This window comes from Pristis pectinata, chromosome 12 (assembly GCF_009764475.1).
Source record: "Pristis pectinata isolate sPriPec2 chromosome 12, sPriPec2.1.pri, whole genome shotgun sequence".
Classification (NCBI taxonomy): domain Eukaryota; kingdom Metazoa; phylum Chordata; class Chondrichthyes; order Rhinopristiformes; family Pristidae; genus Pristis; species Pristis pectinata.
Window position 1 is genome coordinate 52,742,405 of NC_067416.1, and position 20,475 is coordinate 52,762,879.

At 47.5% G+C, this 20,475-nt stretch overlaps 2 protein-coding genes and 5 pseudogenes across 13 annotated transcripts in view; 5 read left to right on the forward strand and 2 right to left on the reverse strand.

Annotated features, from left to right (window-relative positions):
• The window catches only part of LOC127576616 (zinc finger protein 721-like), an 83,900-nt pseudogene extending 81,693 nt beyond the window's left edge, over positions 1 to 2,207 (forward strand).
• LOC127576624 (zinc finger protein 208-like) overlaps positions 1 to 18,112 on the reverse strand; it is a 149,913-nt pseudogene extending 131,801 nt beyond the window's left edge.
• LOC127576415 (zinc finger protein 850-like) overlaps positions 1 to 20,475 on the forward strand; it is a 244,464-nt pseudogene that overhangs the window by 111,397 nt on the left and 112,592 nt on the right.
• The window catches only part of LOC127576414 (zinc finger protein 585A-like), a 204,422-nt pseudogene that overhangs the window by 111,393 nt on the left and 72,554 nt on the right, over positions 1 to 20,475 (forward strand).
• The window catches only part of LOC127576550 (zinc finger protein 420-like), a 163,290-nt gene that overhangs the window by 111,393 nt on the left and 31,422 nt on the right, over positions 1 to 20,475 (forward strand). The gene's annotated exons all lie outside the window — the stretch shown is intronic.
• LOC127576853 (zinc finger protein 271-like) overlaps positions 1 to 20,475 on the reverse strand; it is a 312,902-nt pseudogene that overhangs the window by 54,405 nt on the left and 238,022 nt on the right.
• LOC127576585 (zinc finger protein 239-like) overlaps positions 1 to 20,475 on the forward strand; it is a 40,832-nt gene that overhangs the window by 17,071 nt on the left and 3,286 nt on the right. For 3 of the 11 annotated variants that reach the window (XM_052027142.1, XM_052027148.1, XM_052027147.1), the window contains exon 1: positions 17,486 to 17,735. The exons of 2 other annotated variants lie outside the window; for them this stretch is intronic. The gene's annotated coding sequence lies outside the window, so the exon portion shown is untranslated. Of the gene's footprint in view, positions 1 to 17,485; positions 17,736 to 17,955; positions 18,299 to 19,608; positions 19,653 to 20,475 lie in introns of those variants that run through there. 6 more of the 11 variants (XM_052027145.1, XM_052027151.1, XM_052027144.1 and 3 more) reach the window with 5 other exon arrangements.

The following is a 20,475-nucleotide window of genomic DNA, read 5'->3' on the forward strand; positions in this document are numbered from 1 at the left end:
CCATTGAAAAGTGAGACAAGAGGAATTTCTTCGCTCAGAAGCTTGATTCTTTGCAATATCTTGCTACAGAGAACTGTGTGGCAGAGTCCTTGGGTATATTTCAGGTCGGGATAGATTCCTAATCAGTAGGGGAATCAAGGGTTCTGGGGACAGGGCAGGAGAGTCAGCCATGATCCTGCTGAATGGCAGAGCAGGCTTGAGACACTGAATTTTCTACTCCTGTTCCCACTTCCTGTGGGTTTAATGGTGTATTTATCCCTTCCTCATCTTTTCTGCAATTTAAAACTTGTTTTCTCACTTTCTCGGTCCTGACAAAGGGTTTCCAACCTGGAACATTATTTGTTTCTCTTCCCACAGATTCCCCTGCTCAGATTGTGGGAAGGGCTTTGCTCGGTCATCCCACTTGCAGGCACACCAGCGAGTTCACACTGGGGAGAGGCCGTTCTTCTGCTCAACGTGTAGGAAGAGATTCAGCCGGTCATCCAGCCTGATGAAGCGCCAGCAAGTCCACACGGGGGAGAGGCCATTCTCCTGCTCAACGTGTGAGAAAGGATTTACTCAGTTATCCCACCTTACAAGGCACAAGCGAGTGCACACTGGGGAGAAGCCATACACCTGCTCAGAGTGTGGGAAGGGATTCAGTTGGTCATCTCAGCTGCTGATACACCAGCGAGTTCACACTGGGGAGAAGCCATACACCTGCTCCAAGTGCAGGAAGGGATTCGCTCGGTCGTCTCAGCTGCTGATACACCAGCGAGTTCACACTGGGGAGAAGCCGTACACCTGCTCAGAGTGCGGGAAGGGATTCAGTCGGTCGTCTCAGCTGCTGATACACCAGCGGGTTCACACTGGGGAGAAGCCGTACACCTGCTCCGAGTGTGGGAAGGGATTCAGTCGGTCATCTCAGCTGCTGATACACCAGCGAGTTCACACTGGGGAGAGGCCGTACACCTGCTCCGAGTGCGGGAAGGGATTCACTCGGTCGTCCCATTTGCTGAGGCACCAGAGAGTTCACACTGGGGAGAGGCCGTACACCTGCTCCGAGTGTGGGAAGGGATTCACTCACTTGTCCAATTTGCTGACACACCAGAGAGTTCACACTGGGGAGAAGCCGTTCTCCTGCTCAACGTGTGGGAAAGCATTCAGTCAGTTATCCAACTTGATGATGCACCAGCGAGTTCACACTGGGGAGAGACCGTTCTTCTGCTCAACGTGTGGGAAGGCATTCAGTCGGTCATCCAGCCTGATGAAGCACCAGCGAGTTCATACTGGTGAGAGGCCATTCTCCTGCTCAACGTGTGGGAAAGGATTTACTCAGTTATCAAACCTTGCAAGTCACAAGCGAGTGCACACTGGGGAGAAGCCGTACACCTGCTCAGAGTGCGGGAAGGGATTCACTCGGTTGTCCCATTTGCTGAGGCACCAGCGGGTTCACACCAGGGAGGGGCCGTTCAACTGCTTGACGTGCAGGAAGGGATTCACCCGGTCATCTGAGCTGCTGATACACCAGCGGGTTCACACCGGGGAGAAGCCGTACACCTGCTCCGAGTGTGGGAAGGGATTCACTCGGTCGTCTGAGCTGCTGATACACCAGAGTGTTCACACCGGGGAGAGGCCGTGCATCTGCTCGATGTGTGGGAAGGGATTCAGTCGGTCGTCTCAGCTGCTGATACACCAGCGAGTTCACACTGGGGAGAAGCCGTACACCTGCTCTGAGTGCGGGAAGGGATTCACTCAGTCGTCCCATTTGCTGAGGCACCAGATAGTTCACACTGGGGAGAGGCCGTTCATCTGCTCAACGTGCGGGAAGGGATTCACTCAGTCGTCTCAGCTGCTGAGACACCAGCGAGTTCACACTAGGGAGAAGCCGTACACCTGCTCTGAGTGTGGGAAGGGATTCCCTTGGTCATCTGACCTGCTGAAACACCAGCGAATTCACACCTCAGAGAATCATTAAACATGCTGTATGCTCAATTTCCAACCATCACTGCCACTGAAGTATAGCGCAAATTCACAAGTGTTGCAGGTGTTCATGGGGGTCAGAGTCTGTCGAAGCTGCTGATCTCGCCCAGGATCGAACCCTGGTCATAGGGCACTGTCGATTTTCTTTTGTAATCTCTTTAACTGAGTTAGAGTTCAATGTTCTGGATATCTGATTAAAATAAAGCAGTTCTGTTTGAAACACTTTATCTAAGACCCTTCCTGTCTCTGCAATGCACACAATGAACAGTAGAAAGAGAGGCCATTCAGCCCATCTGGTGCCTTCCAGTGTTTCTGCTCCACACCAGCCTCCTCCCATCTCACCCAGTATGAATATTCAGAGGAATAGAGAGATGCAGCATAGAAATGGCCCGTTTGACTCACTGAATCTGCACTGATTATGCACAAGCCTTTTTGCGGCAGATTCCAGCATCTGCAGTCTTATCGTGTCTGCAACTGCCAAAGAGCCAGACTGCGCCTGCTCCCCACACGGCAGCCCGGCACAGTCCTCCGCCTGTGATGAAAAACACTGTGATGTTTGTGAGACACGATTTCCCATTCACAAAGCCGTGCTGACTGTCCCTCAGCAGTCCTTGCCTTTCCACACGCTGGTAGGTCCTGTCGCTCAGAATCCCCTCCAGTAATTTCCCACCACTGATGTTAGGTTCACTGGCCTGTGGTTCCCTGGCTTGTCCTTGCAGCCCTTCTTAAATAAAGGCACACCCTCCAGACTTCTGGTATCTCACCCCTGGCTAAAGAAGATGCAAATAACTCTGCCAGGGCCTATGCAATTTCTTTCCTATTCTTCCTGCAAGGTCTTGGGATGCAATTGGTCAGGCCCTGGAGATTTGTCCACCCGAATATGCTTTAAGACTGCCAGCACCTCCTCTTTTGTAATGACGATATGTCCCAAGACATCACGACTCATATCCCTTAATTCCTTAGCTTGCAGGACTTTCTCTGTGTAAATACAGATGAGAAATATTCATTTAAGATCTTGCCCCTCTCTTGTGGTTCCATACACAAACGACAGCATTGATGCCTAAAGGGACCTATTCTCTCCCTAGTTACCCTATATTGGGCTTCCCCTTTTCCTATCCTCAGTCCTGAAGAAGGGTCCTGTCCCCGAAACGTTGACCGCCTGCTTTTCTCCACGGATGCTGCCTGGCCTGCTGTTCCTCCAGCATCATCGTGTTTTTCATCCAGATTCCAGCATCTGCCGTCTCCAATGTTACAGGTAGATGATCGACAGCAGAAGTGACCAGTTCTGATATGAACAGAGGGAGTGAGTTTCTGAGCATTGAATTTCCTTTTCAATATTTTTATTAATTTCAAAAAAAAGTACAAAGTGCATGAAACCAAGGAAAAAAAGGAACAAAATGTTACACGATAGATTGTGTTGAATCACACTAGAAATCACAATGCTTCATATTAATAAACAAATAAGATAACAATATTGATTTGAAGTTGGAATAATTTTATTATATAAAAAAAATCTAACCCCACTGCCAAAACCGAAGCTGTTTAGTAACATCCTAAAGACATGGTAATATTAGCCAATATCTGTATTTTCAGCACAAAATCAATGGTTTTGAAAGTAGCTCAATAAAGGTCCCCATAACGTTTGAAAGTTCAGAATAGATCCAGAAATAGAGCAACGGATCTTCTCTAAATTTAGATATGACATAACGTCCCGTAACCATTGAGCATGAGTGAGGGGCGTAGTTTCCTCCCACTTAAGCAATACAGCCCTCCTGGCTGTAAGAGAAATGAAGGACAATATGTGTAAGTCGGAAGTCTCCAGAATTATATCTTTTTCTCCAACAATCCCGAATAATGCAGTTAAAGGATTTGGCTTAAAATTTATTTTAAAAAGTACGGAAAAAGTTTGAAATACCTCTATCCAGAATCTTTCTAGACTCGGACATGACCAAAACATACGAATTAAAGAATCCTCTCCATTATTGCATTTGTCACAATAAGGAGATCCATCCGAATAGAAACGCGATAACTTGTCTTTGGACAAGTGAACTCTCTGGAACACTTTAAATTGAAGGAGGGAGTGACATACACATAATGATGAAGTATTAACCAGTTTAAAAATTTGATTCCAAGTTTCCTCAGAAATTGAAATCTGCAGATCACGTTCCCAAGCATTTTAAATTTTGTCTAAAGGGACCTTATTCGTTCCTGATAACCTACCATAAATCTTAGATATTGAAGCATCATAAAAAGGCTTCAAATTAAAAATTACATCCAGTAAGTTCTGATCAGGACTTATAGGGAAGGTATGTACTGGAGATCAGAGAAAACCTCTAATCTGCAAATATCGAAAAAAGTGAGTTTTTGGCAAATTATATTTTGTTGACAATTGTTCAAACATTAAGAAATTTCCTCCAACAAACAGATCCTGAAAACAAGGAATACCCAACCTTTCCCATTCTTTAAAAACTATGTCAGTCATAGAAGGTTTAAAGAAAAAGTTAGCAAAAATAGGACTAGACAAAGAAATCTCAATAAACCATAGTATTTTCTAAATTGTAACCAAATCCTCAAAGCATGTTTAACTACCAAGTTATCAGTTAGTTTATTTATTGATAAAGGAAGTGAGGAGGCAAGCAAAGAAATAACAGAATTAGCTTCCAAAGAAACCCACAGTGGACAGGCCTCATGATTAATGTAATGTAACCAAAATGTAAGATTTCCTATATTGACTGCCCAGTAATAAAACCTAAAGTTGGGTGAGGCAAAGCCTCCATTGCTTTTAGCTTTCTGAAAATTAACTTTATTTAATCTAGGATGTTTATTTTCCCATATGTAAGAAGAGATAATTGAGTCAAGAGAATCAAAAAAAGACTTAGGAATAAAACCAGGTAAAGCCTGAAATAGATACATAAGTTTAGGTAAAATATTCATCTTAATAGAATTAATGCGGCCAATCAGCGATATAGAGAGGGGTGACCAATTTGGTAAGACCCTTTTCACATCATTCAGTAAAGCAAGAAAGTTCTCTTTAAATAAATGTTTATAATTTTTAGTAACAGTTACACCCAAAGAGGTAAAATGATTTCTTACAGTTTTAAAAGGAAGGTTAATGTCGAATGGCATCAGATTGTTCGAAGGGAAAAGTTTGCTCTTGTGTAAATTCAGTTTATATCCTGAAAACTGGCTGAAACGGGAAAGTAAAGAAAGCAGAGAAGGTAACGAAGTCTCAACATGAGAAATGAAGAGCAGTAAATCATCAGCATAGAGCGAAACTTTATGGGTGGTACCTCTCCTAGAGATACCGGCAGTCTCTGTAGATTCTCGAAAAGCGATAGCTAAAGGTTCTGGGACCAGGTCAAATAGCAAAGGTCTCAAAGGGCATCCCTGTCTGGTTCCACGTTGAAGTTTGAAAGGTTCAGAAAGTTAAAAATTAGGAAGAACACGGGCAGAAGGAGATAAATGAAGTAATTCAATCCATTGAATGAAATCGGGCCCAAAGTTAAATTTCTCTAAGGTTTTAAATAGGTAACTCCATTCGACCCGGTCAAAGGCCTTCTCGGCATCTAGAGAAATCACACATTCCAATATTGCCTTAGAGGGAGAATAAATAATATTCAATAAATGACGCATATTAAAATGGGAATAACGGTTTTTGATAAACCCCATCTGATCACGGATATAATTGACGGTAAAATATTTTCTAATCTACAAGCCAAAACTTTAGATAAAATTTTAACATCAGCATTCAGTAAAGAAATTGGTCCGTACGAAGAACATTGTGTTGGGTTTTTATTCTTCGTAAGAATAAGTGAAATGGAGGCTTCATAAAAGGATTGTTGTAACCTTCCCAGTTTGAAAGAATCTGAAAAAACAAAACTTAAATAAGGCATAAACAAGGAGGAGAAAGCCTTATAGAATTCTCTGAGAAATCCATCAGGACCTGGAGCCTTTCCAGAGTGCATGAACCGTATAACCTCGGCAATTTCCTCATGAGTAATAAATTTATCCAATTGCTTTCGGTTATCAGCAGAGAGTGTAGAAATATTAATTGTTCAAAAAAGTTGTTCATTACAGTATCATCTTTAGGAGAATCAGAAGTATAAAGTTACTAAAGAAGTATAAATGACGTTTGGCATTTTTTACATCCAGAAGACAGGGAATAGTCATTTTTTTCTCATGTTCATCCCACATATTGCAGGATTGATTTTTATTTATTGACAGTCAAATGATTTCATCAATCAGATCCTGTGAATAGAAAGAGATTGCTCTTTCAGACTATGCTCCTGTGTTTTTATCTTTAAATCTCCCTGGACTCCCTCAAATAAACAGATCATGGTGTTTTAATCTAACTTAGCTATCTGATAAAGACTTTTTAAACTTTTTGGAGAAAAAAATCACTTTTATTTTTAAAGAGAATACTCCGGGAGAGAATTCTGGTCTTATTATATGGGATACTTTTAAAGCCTTTATTAGAGGACAAATTATTTCTTACATGGCAAGCGTTAAGTAAAATGCTAACACAGAGGGAATTGATTTAGCCAATCAATTGAAACTTTGAGACCAAAAATATGCCTTGGATCCAGATCCCACTTTATATAAAAGGCGAGTTGAAACTAAAACCAAACATGATCTCCTTTTAACATATCCAATTGCAAATCAACTCTTAAAAGATAAAACTCAATTTTATATCCATGAAGATAAAACAGGTAAATTATTGGCCAATCAATTAAAAACCTCTGCAGCTGGACAGCAAGTTAAGGAAGTTCGCAGAGCCAATGGAGAAAGGACAATGGATCATTGAGAAATAAATGATACTTTTAGAGAATTTTATTCCAAACTTCATAGTTCTGATCCTCCTAAAGATGATACTGTAACGAACAATGTTTTCGACCAATTAAATATTTCTGCACTCTCAATTCTCTGCCTCAGTCTCTCACCCCCTTCCCCACCAAGTTGCTCTTTCAAACCATCGGTCAGGGTTTCATCACTGATCCTGATATCGCTGTCTGTGGCTCGGCTTCGAATTTTCTCGTCCTTTGTTTAATGGTATTCTGTTTAAAAGATTTTAAAGATATGATCTTAGAGACCCAAATAAATACATTATTTGTCTTATCTCCCTCCCAGCAATTAATTTCAAACCAAACTCGTTAATTAATTCAATTTGGTGATTGTTTACGACTAAGGAAAATAGTTCCTTGCTGTCAGCTCTTTGTGTCTGGCACGGTAGTGTAGCAGTTAACGTAACGCTATTACAGCGCCAGCAACCCGGGTTCAACTCCGGCCACTGTATGTGAGGAGTTTGTACGTTCTCGCCGTGTGACTGAAGGGTTTCCTCCGGGTGCTCCGGTTTCCTCCCACATTCCAAACACGTACGGGTTAGGAAGTTGTGGGTGTGCTATATTGGCGCCAGAAGCATGGAGACACTTGTGGGCTGCCCCCAGAACACTCTATGCAAAAGATGCATTTCACTGTGTGTTTCCGTGTTCATGTGACTAATGAAGAAATGTTATGTTAAACTCCTTATAATCAATGCTTGGCCGTCTGAAGTAATTCTTGATATAAAGCAATGCATTCATACGCCGTAAGGAGAGTTTCCCCAGATACATTTCTTCGAAATTGGGTAGGGTTAGAAGGTTATGGGCCAAACACAGGCAAATGAGCCTCGCTTGGATTGGGGCACCTTGGTCAGCATGGACCAGATGGGCCGAAGGGCCTGTTTCCGTGCTGTGTGACTCTGTGACATATGGAAGTGGTTGAGCCAGGTACATTAACAACACTTGAAAGGCACTTGGGACGGGGACAGGGAGGAGAAAGGTTCAGAGGGATTTGGGCCAAACCGGGGTCTGAGGGAGGACATCCAGTTTTGGTCTCAGGGGACGGGAGGGACTGGTGTTCCCCCTCCTGCTGGGATTGAATTCTCCAGTTTCAGGTCGCCAGTGTCCTCTGCAGCTCCCAGTTGTGAGCCGTTTTAATTTCCCTCCCCATTCCCACACAGACCTGTCTGTCCTCAGCTCCCTCCACTGCTGGGGGGTTGGGGAAGGTGGTTGGGGGGCTAAATGCAGATGAGAGGAACAGCACCTCATTTTCCACTTGGGCCGTCTAAACCCGTGAACATCCAATTCTTCAGTTCCAGGTCACTTGTTCCCCCTCTGTCCCTATTCTGTCTCCTCCTGATCTACCCCGTTCCTCCTACCCCCACCCCCAGTCTCTCACCTCCTGATCTACCCCGTTCCTCCTACCCCCACCCCCAGTCTCTCTCCCCCTGATCTACCCCGTTCCTCCTACCCCCACCCCCAGTCTCTCACCTCCTGATCTACCCCGTTCCTCCTCCCCCCACCCCATCTCTCACCTCCTGATCTACCCCGTTCCTCCTACCCCCACCCCCAGTCCCTCTCCTCCTGATCTACCCCGTTCCTCCTATCCCCACGCCATCCCCTCTCACCCACTTTCCCCCTCCTCCAATCTGCCCCTCACCCACACCCTCCTCCCTCCACTGTTGCCGCCTGCTCAGCCTCCCTCCGTTATTGGGCTCCCTGCCCCACCTTCCTTCCCTGTCGGATCCCGTCCGTTTCAGCCCTGTTGTTGGGTCCACCTGTCGCCTCTCTGCCTCTGCTGTTGTTTCGGTTCATTGCTCCTCATGGATGGACAGGTGGAGCGAGCTCGGGCTTTTCCCTTCGGAGAGAACGAGGGTGAGAGGTGACTGGATAGAGGTGTACGAGATGATAAGAGGCACAGATCGAGTGGACGGTCAGAGACTTTTCCCCAGGGCGACAATGGCTAACGCGAGGGGACATAACTTTAAGGTGATTGGAGGAAGGTATAAGGGGGACGTCAGGGGTAAGTTTTTTTACACAGAGAGTGTTGGGTGTGTGGAACGCACTGCCGGCAGAGGTTGTGGGGGCAGATACATGAGGGGCATTTAAGACACTCTGAGACAGACACATGAATGATAGAGAAAGGGGGGGTGATGTGGGAGGGAAGGGTTAGATAGATCTTAGAGCAGGATAAAATGTCGGCCAACATTGTGGGCTGTATGTTCTATGTAGGGCAATCCAAAACTAGGGGGCAGAGTGAGAGGGGAAAGAGTTAAAAGGGACCTGAGGGGCAACATTTTCACGCAGGGGGTGGTGAGTGTGTGGAACGAGCTGCCAGAGGAAGTGGGTGAGGCAGCTACAACAGCATCATTTAAGAAGCACTTAGACAGGTACATGGAGGAGCGGGGCTTAGAGGGATATTGGCCGAACGCAGGAAATTGGGGCTAGCTGTGTGGGCACCGTGGTCGGCATTGACTGGTTGGGCCGAAGGGCCTGTATCCGTGCTGTATTGCTCTATGACATGACAACAACAAAATTTAACACACTTTACAACAACGGGTCACAGATGATCATTAAAGAAACAATTACACTGACTAGGCTTCAGGCATTTACTTCAACGGTGCTTTCACACAACAGCATCGACTCATGTGGGCTGCATGCTACAACAACAACCTCCAATAAGGGGGCATTACAACAACTGCAAACACTTCACAGGACATCGGAAGAGTAATCTGCCAAAAACTAAGAATGAAGGGACAAAATGATTATCCACATAAGCACAATCCTACAGCTTCTCACATTAATGGGATGATACAACATCTGGCACTGAACCAGCATCCTAACAATACCTGCCATCGGAAGGGCATTGAAATAATCATTGCTAAGTTGGTTTATTATTGCCACACGTACTGAGGTGCAGTGAAAAACTTTGATTTGCATGTCATCCATGCAGATCATTTCATTTGTAACGAGAATATTTTAAAATTCATTCCTTGTTCTTTCCTGATTCAACAGCAAGAGGTATTCGCAAATAAAGGAGGCACGTTACACGTGTTAAAGGTTATAAAAACCGACTTTATTAGAATTATATAAAGTCCACTCACTAACCACTTCACCGAAATACAGAGGGAAAGAATCAATCAGTCAATGAATTAATCTACTGCAGATGCAAGAGGGAAGCCCAGGTGTCCAACAGCCTCTTCTATGTCCCTCTCTCTCTCTCCCCCCCACCCTCTCTCTCTCTCGCTCTCTCCCTCTCTCTGTCTCTCTCACTGCACCCGGTTGCGACTCCAGCCTGAACCGAGATTCTGATTTGCACAGAGAAGTAGCCCCATTTGTACACCCTCCCTTACCCTGCTACTTTTCCATGGTACCAGGTGGTACCTTCATATCTCTTGGGACTTTTGGCCGAGGCACATAACTTAAAGACATCAGGTTTTGCGGAAAAACATGTTTTTCACTGTTTAGATAACACGTTCCTCTCAAGGCTGAGTATCAACACCCCGCTACATTCTCAAAACATTCCCCACGTTCCCAGCTGACACTATTTTGTCTCACACACTTTAGCACAAACTAAGGAGGAACCAAATATGACTTCTGGAAAATTTAACTCTCTCCTTACAAGTTGTTAATTGTGAGGAGATGACTGAGGGTTCGGGATCTTATCTAAACAAAATATCCCAACTGGATAAGATTATTGGTATTGGTTTATTATTGTCACTTGTACCGAGGTACAGTGAAAAACTTGTCTTGCATACCGTTCGTACAGGTCAATTCATTACACAGTGCATTGAGGTAGGACAAGGGTAAAACAATACAGAATGCAGAGTGAAGTGTCACAGCTACAGGGAAGTGCATTGCAGGTAGACAATAAGGTGCAAGGTCATAATAAGGTAGACTGTGAGCTCAAGAGTCCATCTCATCGTATAAGGGAACTGTTCAATAGTCTTATCACAGTGGGGTAGAAACTGTCCTTGAGACTGGTGGTACGTGCCCTCAGGCTCCTGTATCTTCTGCCTGATGGGAGAGGGGAGAAGAGAGAATGACCTGGGTGGGTGGGGTCTCTGATTATGCTGGCTGCTTCACCAAGGCAGCGAGAGGTAAAGACAAGAGTCCAAGGAGGGGATCCTGGTGTCCGTGACGTGCTGGGCTGTGTCCACAACTCTCTGCAGTTTCTTGCGATCCCGGGCAGAGCAGTTGCCGTGTCAAGCCGTGAAGATTAGTGAAGAAATCAGAATGAAATATCCCACCAATGCTGAGTCTGATGGGGTCCGGCTGCTGGATAATATTAAACGTGCATGGGGTAAGATCCAGAGAATTCCCGAGGGGAAGGGGAAAACTGGATGGACACCAGCATCCAATCACAATGAAGAATGAGGGAACGTGTTCAGTTACAAGACCAGCACGATGTGGACTGTGAAAAACATAAAGATCAGATGATGAGCAAGTGAAAAAGGAAAAGGAGAACTGTGACAGGTTACACAGTCCGTGGGACAGAGACACGAAAACATCAACAGAGCAAATCTGTGCGTTAACTGAACAAGTGAGAGAACAGAAGCAGAAGTGAGATCGAATGGAAGTGAACTATCGGAAGCTCAGTGGGATGAGGGAGAACGGGACAGAGGGGAGTGGTCACCGCTTCCTCTAATCTGCGTCTGACCTCCCCTCGGCAGTAGAGGAGGCCGAGGACAGACATGTGGGTGGGGGACTGGGAAGTGGGATTAAAATGGCCGGTCACCGGGAGATCCCGGCTGGTCGGCGGATGGAGTGAAGGTTCTCGACAAAGTGATGCCCCGATCTGTGTCGGGTCTCACCGGTGTAGAGGAGGCCGCACCGGGAGCACCGGATGCAATAAATGACACCGGTGGATTCACAGGTGAAGGACGGCCTCAGCTGGAAGGACTGTCTGGGGCCCTGAATGGTGGTGAGGGAGGAGGTGCAGGGGCAGGTGTAGCACTTGGTGCGGTTACAGGGATAAGTGCCGGGAGGGGGATGGGTGAGGAGAGACCAGCTGACAAGAGAGTCACGGATGAGCGATCCTTGCGGAGAGAGGAGAGGTGAGTTGCGGAGTGGAGGGGAGAGGGGAGGGAAGGGGAGTGGAGAGGGAGAGGGGAGGGGGGTGTGAGGGAGGGTGGGAGAGGGGGGAGGGAGGGGAAAGGGGGATAGGGGAGGGGAAGAGGGGAGGGGGAGGGAGGGTGGCAGAGGGAGGGGGAGGGAGAGGCAGAGGAAAAGGGGAAGCCCAATGTAGGGTAACTAGGGAGAGAATAGGTCCATTTAGGTATCAATGCTGTCATCTGTGTGTGGAACCACAAGAGAGGGGCGAGATCTTAAATGAATATTTCTCATCTCTGTATTTGCACAGAGAAGGTCATGCAAGCTAAGGAATTAAGGGATACAAGTAGTGATGTCTTGGGACATATCATCATTACAGAAGAGGAGGTGCTGGCAGTCTTAAAGCATATTAGGGTGGACAAATCTCCAGGTCCTGACGAATTGCATCCCAAGACCTTGCAGGAAGAATAGGTAAGAAATTGCATGGGCCCTGGCAGAGTTATTTGCATCTTCCTTAGCCAGGGGTGAGATACCAGAAGTCTGGAGGGTGTGCCCTTGTTTAAGAAGGGCTGCAAGGACAAGCCAGGGAACCACAGGACAGTGAACCTAACATCAGTGGGGGACCAGCTGGGGCAGGGGTAAGTAGACAGAGGCAGAGAGATGACAAGTGAAAGCTGGGAAGGGAGGAAGGATGATGAGCAGATGGAATCAGGGGCGGGAGGGGAACGGATCTCGGGAATGGGCGGTGGGGGAAAGAGGGAGGAGGAAAAGGTGAACAAAAGGAGAATCTGGGAGGAGTGGGAAAGGAACGAGAGTTGGTCGCCTGAAACTGTCAAATTCAACGTCCGTACCTTTGGGCTGTAGGCTCACCAAGAATACAAAGTGCCGTTTTTCTAGTTTGTGTTTGGCCTCACCATGGCAGTGGAGAAGGCCGAGGACAAACAGGTCGGTGTGGAAATGAGGAGGGGAATTGAAATGAGCTGGAACCGGAAGCTCGAGGTGGCACATCATCCTTCACCATTTCTGCGTCAGGATCCCAGCACCAGTCACATCTTCCCCTCTTCCTCCACTTTCTTCCAAAGGACCACTCTCGGTGGTGGAGCAGCCGTCCAAAACTAGGGGCTGAAGGTGAAAGGAGAAAGATTTAAAAAGGATTGGATCGGGTGGCAGCTGAGGGAATGTTTCTCATGGGGGAAGAATCCAAATTTTCAGCAGCATGGTTTTGAACTGAGGGGTCACCTGTTGGCGATGAGGAAGATTCTGTCACTTCTCCATCAATCAGAGAGACAGGGTGAGAGAAGCATCTACAAAATATATTGCAGTCATTCCCAGTTTTGAAAGCATCTCCTTAAACTCTGATCATCAGGCACCACTCTCAAAAGGGCAGAATCTTTCCCCACACTGACTTGGGAGCGGTTCCTCAGTTATTGTATTCAGGACAGAAATCAATGAATTTTTTTTAGGTGGTGAATGGGGGAATCAGGTAGGACAATGAATGAGGCACAGGATATGTCAGGACAGTCCTGTTTTGTAGTGACTCAATTGTATGACATTCAGCCCATTGAGAACACCGCCATGTTGAAAAGTGCTGGGAGTAGGCTTTAAAGAGTTTGTACATTCTCCCCGTGTCTGTGTGGGTTTCCTCCGGGTGCTCCGGTTTCCTCCCACATTCCAAAGACATACGAGTTGGGAAGTTGTGGGTGTGCTATGTTTGCCACCAGAGTCATGGAAGCACTTGCGGGCTGCCCCCAGAACACTCTACGCAAAAGATGCATTTCACTGTGTGATTCGATGTACATGTGACTAATAAAGATATCTTCAATACTGGAAAAAAAGAGTAGAGTTAAACACCATGACTTTCTCCCCGAGGCTTGATGGATGGGGAATGTCACAGAAAGATACAGCACAGAAACAGGCCGACACAGTCCACAACTCCACACTGATCCCACATTCATCCTTTTTTAAAAATTCTCCTGACATTCTTGTCAACTCTCCCCAACTTCTCCCACTCACCAGGGGCAATTTACAGCAGCCAATCGACCTACCAACCAGCATGTCTTTGGGACGTGGGAGGAAACTGGAGCTCCTGGAAGAAATTCCCAGTCACAGGGAGAACCCCCACACAGACAGTACCCAAGAGGTGGGTTCAACCTGGGCTCCTGTCACTGCAAGGTAGCAGCTCTATTAGCTGTGCGGCTCTAATATCTGGGACAAGACCCCTGCTGAGCTCTTGTCTTTGCCATCAATCTGCTGAAAGTCCTGCACGAAATTCCGGGGGAAGCTCTTCACCCACACAGTTCAACAATGTGGAACGTGTCACCACACGGAGGGATGGAGGTGAACCACAGGAATGCATTGAATGGGAAGCCGAATGAGCACAGAGCTCGTAGAGCTGCTGCCTCACGTTGACAATGTTCAATCCCGACCTCGGGTGTTGACTGTGTGGAGTTTGCACCTTCTCCCTGTGACTGTGTGGGTTTCCTCCCACGTTCCAAGAGGTGTGGGCTGAAAGGTTATTAAAGGACTGTAAGTTGTCCCGTATGTGTGGGTGATTAGTAGAATCTGCTGGTGGTGGGGGTGAAGCAGGGTGTGGTCAATGCAAATGTGGGCAGAATTTTACAAATGTATTCATGTAGGATCAGAGTAAATGACTGGTTGATAATCAGTGCAGACTCAGTGAGTCAAAGGGCCCATTTCTGTGCTGCATCTCTCTATTCCTCTGAATATTCATACTGGGTGAGATGGGAGGAGGCTGGTGTGGAGCAGAAACACTGGAAGGCACAAGACGGGCTGAATGGCCTCTCTTTCTCCTGTCATTGTGTGCATTGCAGAGACAGGAAGGGCCTTAGATAAAGTGTTTCAAACAATACGGCTTTCTTTTAATCAGAGATCCAGAACATTGAACTCTAACTCAGATAAAGAGATTACTGAACAAAATCAACTGTGCCCAATGACCAGGGTTCAATCCTGGGTGCGATCAGCAGTATCGACAGAATCTGACGCCCTATGAACACCTGCAACACTTGTGAATTTACGCTAGATTTCAGTAGCAGTGATGGGTGTATATTGAGCATACAGCATGTTTAATCTTTCTCCGCAGTGTGAATTCACTGGTGCTTCAGCAGCTGAGATGACGAAGGGAATCCCTTCCCGCACTCAGAGCAGGTGAACGGCCTCTCCCCAGTGTGAACTCGCTGGTGTGTCAGCAAATGGGTCTTATCCATGAATCCCTTCCCACACTTGGAGCAGGTGAACAGTTTCTCCCTGGTGTGAACTCCCTGGTACGTCAGCAAATGGGACGACCGAGTGAATCCCTTCCCACACTCGGAGCAGGTGTACGGCCTCTCCCTGGTGTGACCTCGTTGGTGTGTTATCAGGTTAGATAACACAGTGAATCCCTTCCCACACTCGGAGCAGGTGTACGGCTTCTCCCAGTGTGAACTCGTTGGTGTTTCTTCAGGTTGGATAACACGGTGAATCCATTCCCACACGTGGAGCAGGAGAACGGTCTCTCCCCAGTGTGACCTCGCTGGTGCGTTATCAGGCCGGATAACACAGTGAATCCTTTCCCACACATTGAGCAGGAAAACGGCCACTCCCCAGTATGAACAGGCCGGTGTGTCAGCAAGTGGGTTGACTGAAGGAAGCCCTTCCCACACTCAGAGCAGGTGAACGGCCTCTCCCCAGTGTGAAGTCACTGATGTTGTGTTTGAAATTCCCATAAACAAATCCTCTGCTTGTTGGATCCTGTAAATGAAATTTACAGAAGTCATCAATAGGTACAGGACAGTATTTCAGCTGAGATTTTAGTCTCTGTAGCGAGCTGTTATCATAATGACAAACACAAGCTTGAGGAACAACGTCATCTTCCATCTGGGAACATTGCAGCATCCAGACTGGCATCAAAATCTCTGGTTGTCTTTCCATCGATAATCAGAATGGGCCATTTCTGCCACTTACCTTTGTTCTACCCGTTGCCTCCCTCACCTACTCTGCCACTGAAATTCAATGTGTTTTCTGTCTTTCACTGTTAAAAGGGGTATCAAACCCAAAACATTCCCTCTTTCTGCAGATGGAGACACAAGAGACTGCAGATGCTGGAAATCTGAAGCAATACATAAGGGAGCTGGAGGAACTCAAAGTGGGTCAGGCAGCATCTATGGAGGGTAAATCCATGGGTACATGGGTAAATTACTTTCACAATGCATGTTTTTTTTATTCACTGGGAGTTGGACTTAATCTCTTTTTTGACCCAACTGTAGCTGTTACCTACAATGATTTGCACATCAGCAGTGTCTGGAGACCGGTCCCAATGTCAGTTTGCTCATCTGTGTTTCCAGACTGTTTGCAGAGCAAAGGCAAAGTGCTTTTTGCAGCAGAATCAATGGCCACATTTATACCCACACTCCCCAGGGCTCCAGAAACGGTCCCAGCAAAACAGTCATTCACCAGCCGGGGCCTGGAGTCCACCTTGGGCCAGGCCGGCAGAAAAAGCAGCAAAATCAAAAAATTGGTGGGTGCCCGAAATCAGAACTAAAAATAGAAAATGCTGGACATGGGTCAGACAGCATCTATGGGATGTGAAACAAATATTGTTTCAGGTTGCAAACCCTTTGTCAGAACCGAAAAAGTGAGAAAACAAGTTTTAAATTCCAGAAAAGATGGGGAAGGGATAAATACACCATTAAACCCACAGGAAGTGTGAACAGGAGTAGAACATTCAGGGTCTCAAGCCTGCTCTGCCATTCAGCAGGATCATGGCTGACTTTCCTGCCCTGTCCCCAGAATCCCTGATTCCCCTACTGATTAGGAATCTATCCCAACCTGAAATATACCCAAGGACTCTGCCACACAGCTCTCTGTAGCAAGATGTTGCAAAGACTTAAGATTCTGAGAGAAGAAATTCCTCTTGTCTCACTTTAAAATGAGAACTAGTAAATTTCTCTTTCATAAGGCTATGCTAACTCTGCTCAATAAGTTACAATTTTTCAAATAATCAATCAGATAAAAGGGCAGTCTCCAAACTAAAACATTAACTCTATTTCTCTTTCCACAGATGCTGCCTGACCTGCTGAATTGTCCAGCAGTTTCTGGTTTTACTTCAGATTCTGGCATCTGCAATTTCTCTTTAAAAACATGGCAAAGCGAATGTTTCCGATTGAGAATGCCTCAGCAACCCTGGCCTCACCTTTAGTTTACAAACCTGTCAGTGATCGAGATGAATGAGGGCAGGTAGAGAGAGAGAGAGAAATCAAACACAAAGGGATATTTTATTAACTGTGAAACACATGCTGCAGCTATTGCTGGAACCACAGGCCTCGGCAACAGTTCTGGCCCACATTTCACAGCGTGAGCATTGCCTTGTCTCCAACTGCCTTTGTTAGTCTATAAACCAGAAAGGTCCATAAGACATAAAGCGAGGCCGGGGTTGCCAGAGTAAAGCCAGTCAGAGATGCTCCTTTTCCCCCCTCCCACCCTCCCTCCCACCCCCCATCTACCCCCTCCCCACCCCTCGCCCCATTCCCCCTCTCCGTCCCCCACCTCCCCCTCTCCTCTGCCCTCCCACTTCTCCCCTTCCCCTGGCTCTCCCCTTCCTCCCAGTCTGCCCTCCCCTCTCTCCTCCCACTCCCCTCCCCTCTCTCCTCCCTCTCCCCTCCCCTTCCCTCTCCCCTCTGCCCTCCGCCCTCCCCTCCAGATCTGGGTCCCGGGCCGTGAGCAAAATCTGACGCAGGGCCCGACACGATTTCCCCCTCTGCCGGGACCGCTGCTGCCCGCCCCGCTGTGCTCAGCCGCTTGTCCCTCCTGCTCTGGGATTGTCCTGTTTTAATGCAGACGGGAGGTGCGGTTCTGCGGCGGGAGGAGCTGGTTCCGGCTTCCGAACGGAGGAGCCTTCAGTCGAGCTGGGTGAATAGAGTTTTCGGTTGTGCGGGGAGAGGAGGCTGGAGCGGGGGCAAAGGCGATGTCTCTGCCGGGGGAAGGGCCACAGCGTCGCCGCCTGGTCGGGTGTTCGATCCGGCAGCCGGGAGAGCGTTGGGAGAGAGAGGGGGAGACAGAGAGAGAGAGAGAGAGAGAGAGAGAGAGAGACAGAGACAAAACAAAGGAGATCTTGCAGCGCCAAAACGCTGGCACCGCCTTGGATGATTTTGCAAAAATATTTAAACCTGGTGTCCACTGGTCCCGGAGCCATCTCCTCGTTACTCTGCACACAAAACCATCTTTTTTATCCTCTCCACTCCTCAGAAGCACTTCTCCCGTCAATATGTGAAGCTAAACCCGCCCCCGATCTCCGGAATCACTTGGATGTGTCCCCGAAAATAAATTCCCAACTCTGCGTCCGCTTGTGAGGTCCGAGCTGAGTGAATCTTGTTAAAAGGAGCCACTTACAAACAGTGAATGTCTCTCGGCACTGCGTTGGGGCATTCGGCTTGGTATATTGGTATTGCTTTATAATTGTCATTTGTACCGAGGTACAGTGAAAAAACTTGTCTTGCATACTGTTAGTACAGGTCAATTCATTACACAGTGCAGTTACATTGAGTAAGTACAGAGTGCATTGAGGTAGTACAAGTAAAAACAATAACAGTGCAGAGTAAAGTGTCACAGCTACAGAGAGAGTGCAGTGCAATAAGGTGCAAGGTCACAACAAGGTAAATCGTGAGGTCAGAGTCCATCTCATCGTATGAGGGAAACGTTCAATAGTCTTATCACAGTGGGGTAGTAGCTGTCCTTGAGCCTGGTGGTATGTGCCCTCAAGCGCCTGTATTTTCTGCCCGATGGGAGAGGAGAGAAGAGAGAATGACCCGGGTGGGTGGGCTCTTTGATTATGCTGGCTGCTTCACCAAGGCAGCGATAAGTAAAGACAGAGTCCAAGGAGGGGAGGCTGGTGTCCTTGATGCGCTGGGCTGTGTCCACAACTCTCTGCAGTTTCTTGCGGTCCTGGGCAGAGCAGTTGCCGTACCAAGCCATGATGCATTCGGATAGGACGCTTTCTATGGTGTATCGATAAAAGTTGGTGAGTGTCAAAGGGGACATGCCAAATTTCTTTAGCCTCCTGAGGAAGTAGAGGTGCTGGTGAGCTTTCTTGGCCGTGGCGTCGATGTGATTTGACCAGGACAGGGTATTGGTGATGTTCACTCCCAGGAACCTGAAGCTCTCAACCCTCTCGACCTCAGCACTGTTGATGTAGACAGGTGCATGTACACCACCCCCTTTCCTGAAGTCAATGACCAGCTCTTTTGTTGACATTGAGGGAAAGGTTGTTGTCATGACACCATTCCACTAAGCTCTCTGTCTCCTTCCTATACTCCGCCTCATTGTTGTTTGAGATACGGCCTACAACGGTGGTATCATCTGCAAACTTGTAGATGGAGTTAGAGCAGAATCTGGCCACACAGTCATGAGTGTATTGGGTGTAGAATTGAGGGCTGAGGACACAGCCTTGTGGGGCACCAGTGTTGAGAATAATCGTGCCGGAGGTATTGCTGCCTATCCTCACTGATTGCGGTCTGTTTGTTAGAAAGTCAAGGATCCAGTTACAGAGGGAGGTGTTGAGTCCTAGGTCTTGGAGTTTGGTGACAAGCTTGCTTGGGATTATTGTATTGAAGGCAGAGCTGTAGTCAATAAAGAAAAGTCTAATGTAGGTGTCTTTACTGTCCAGATGCTCCAGAACTGAGTGTAGGGCCAGGGAGATGGCATCTGCTGCAGACCTGTTTGGTTGATTTGCGAATTGCAGTGGGTCCAGGTTGTCTGGGAGGCTGGAGTTGATGTGTGCCATGACCAACCTCTCAAAGCACTTCATGATGGTGGATGTCAGAGCCACTGGTCGGTAGTCATTGAGGCATGTTACCTTGCTTTTCTTCAGTACCGGGATGATAGTGGTCTTCTTAAAACAGGTGGGAACCTGAGATTGAAGCAGGGAGAGGTTAAATATGTCCGCAAATACTACTGCAAGCTGATCAGCAGGAGATCTGAGCACAGGGCCAGGGACACCATCTGGGCCAGGTGCTTTCCTCGTGTTCACTCTCTGGAAGACTGATCTTACGTCCTCCACTGTGATCACAGGTTCAGCTGCATTGGTGGCTGTCGGGGTGGATGGTGACAATCCACCTCCCTTCTGTTCAAAACGTGCACAGGATGCATTAAGCTCATCAGGAAGGGATGTGTTGTTGTTAACTATGAGGGGGGAGGAGGAAGGGGAGAAGGAGAGAGAGGGGGAGGGGTGGGGGATTGAGGAGGTGGGGAATTGCACAGAGGGCAGGAGCAATGAGGGAGGAGGTGGGAGGGGGAAATGAGGAAGAGGAGGGGGAATGGAGTGTGGAAATGAGGGCGAGGGGATGTGCAGAAGGGGAGAAAGAGGGATGGGGAGAATCAGGGAGGGGAAACGTGGGAGGGGGAATGGGGGAGGAAGGAGAGGGGGGATTGAGGGGGGAATGGGTAAGGGGGAATGAGGGGGCAGAGGGGGAAGCAGAGGGGGGAATGGGGAGGAGGAATGAGGAGGAGCAATGAGGGGGAAGGGGCAGGGTTTGGGGGAATGGGGAGGGGGTGAGGACAGAATGAGGGAGGGGGAAGGAGGGAAGGGACCGATGAGTGGGGACCCGGGGGCCACTGAGGCATTCTCAATCGGAAACCTTCTCATTGTCCTGTC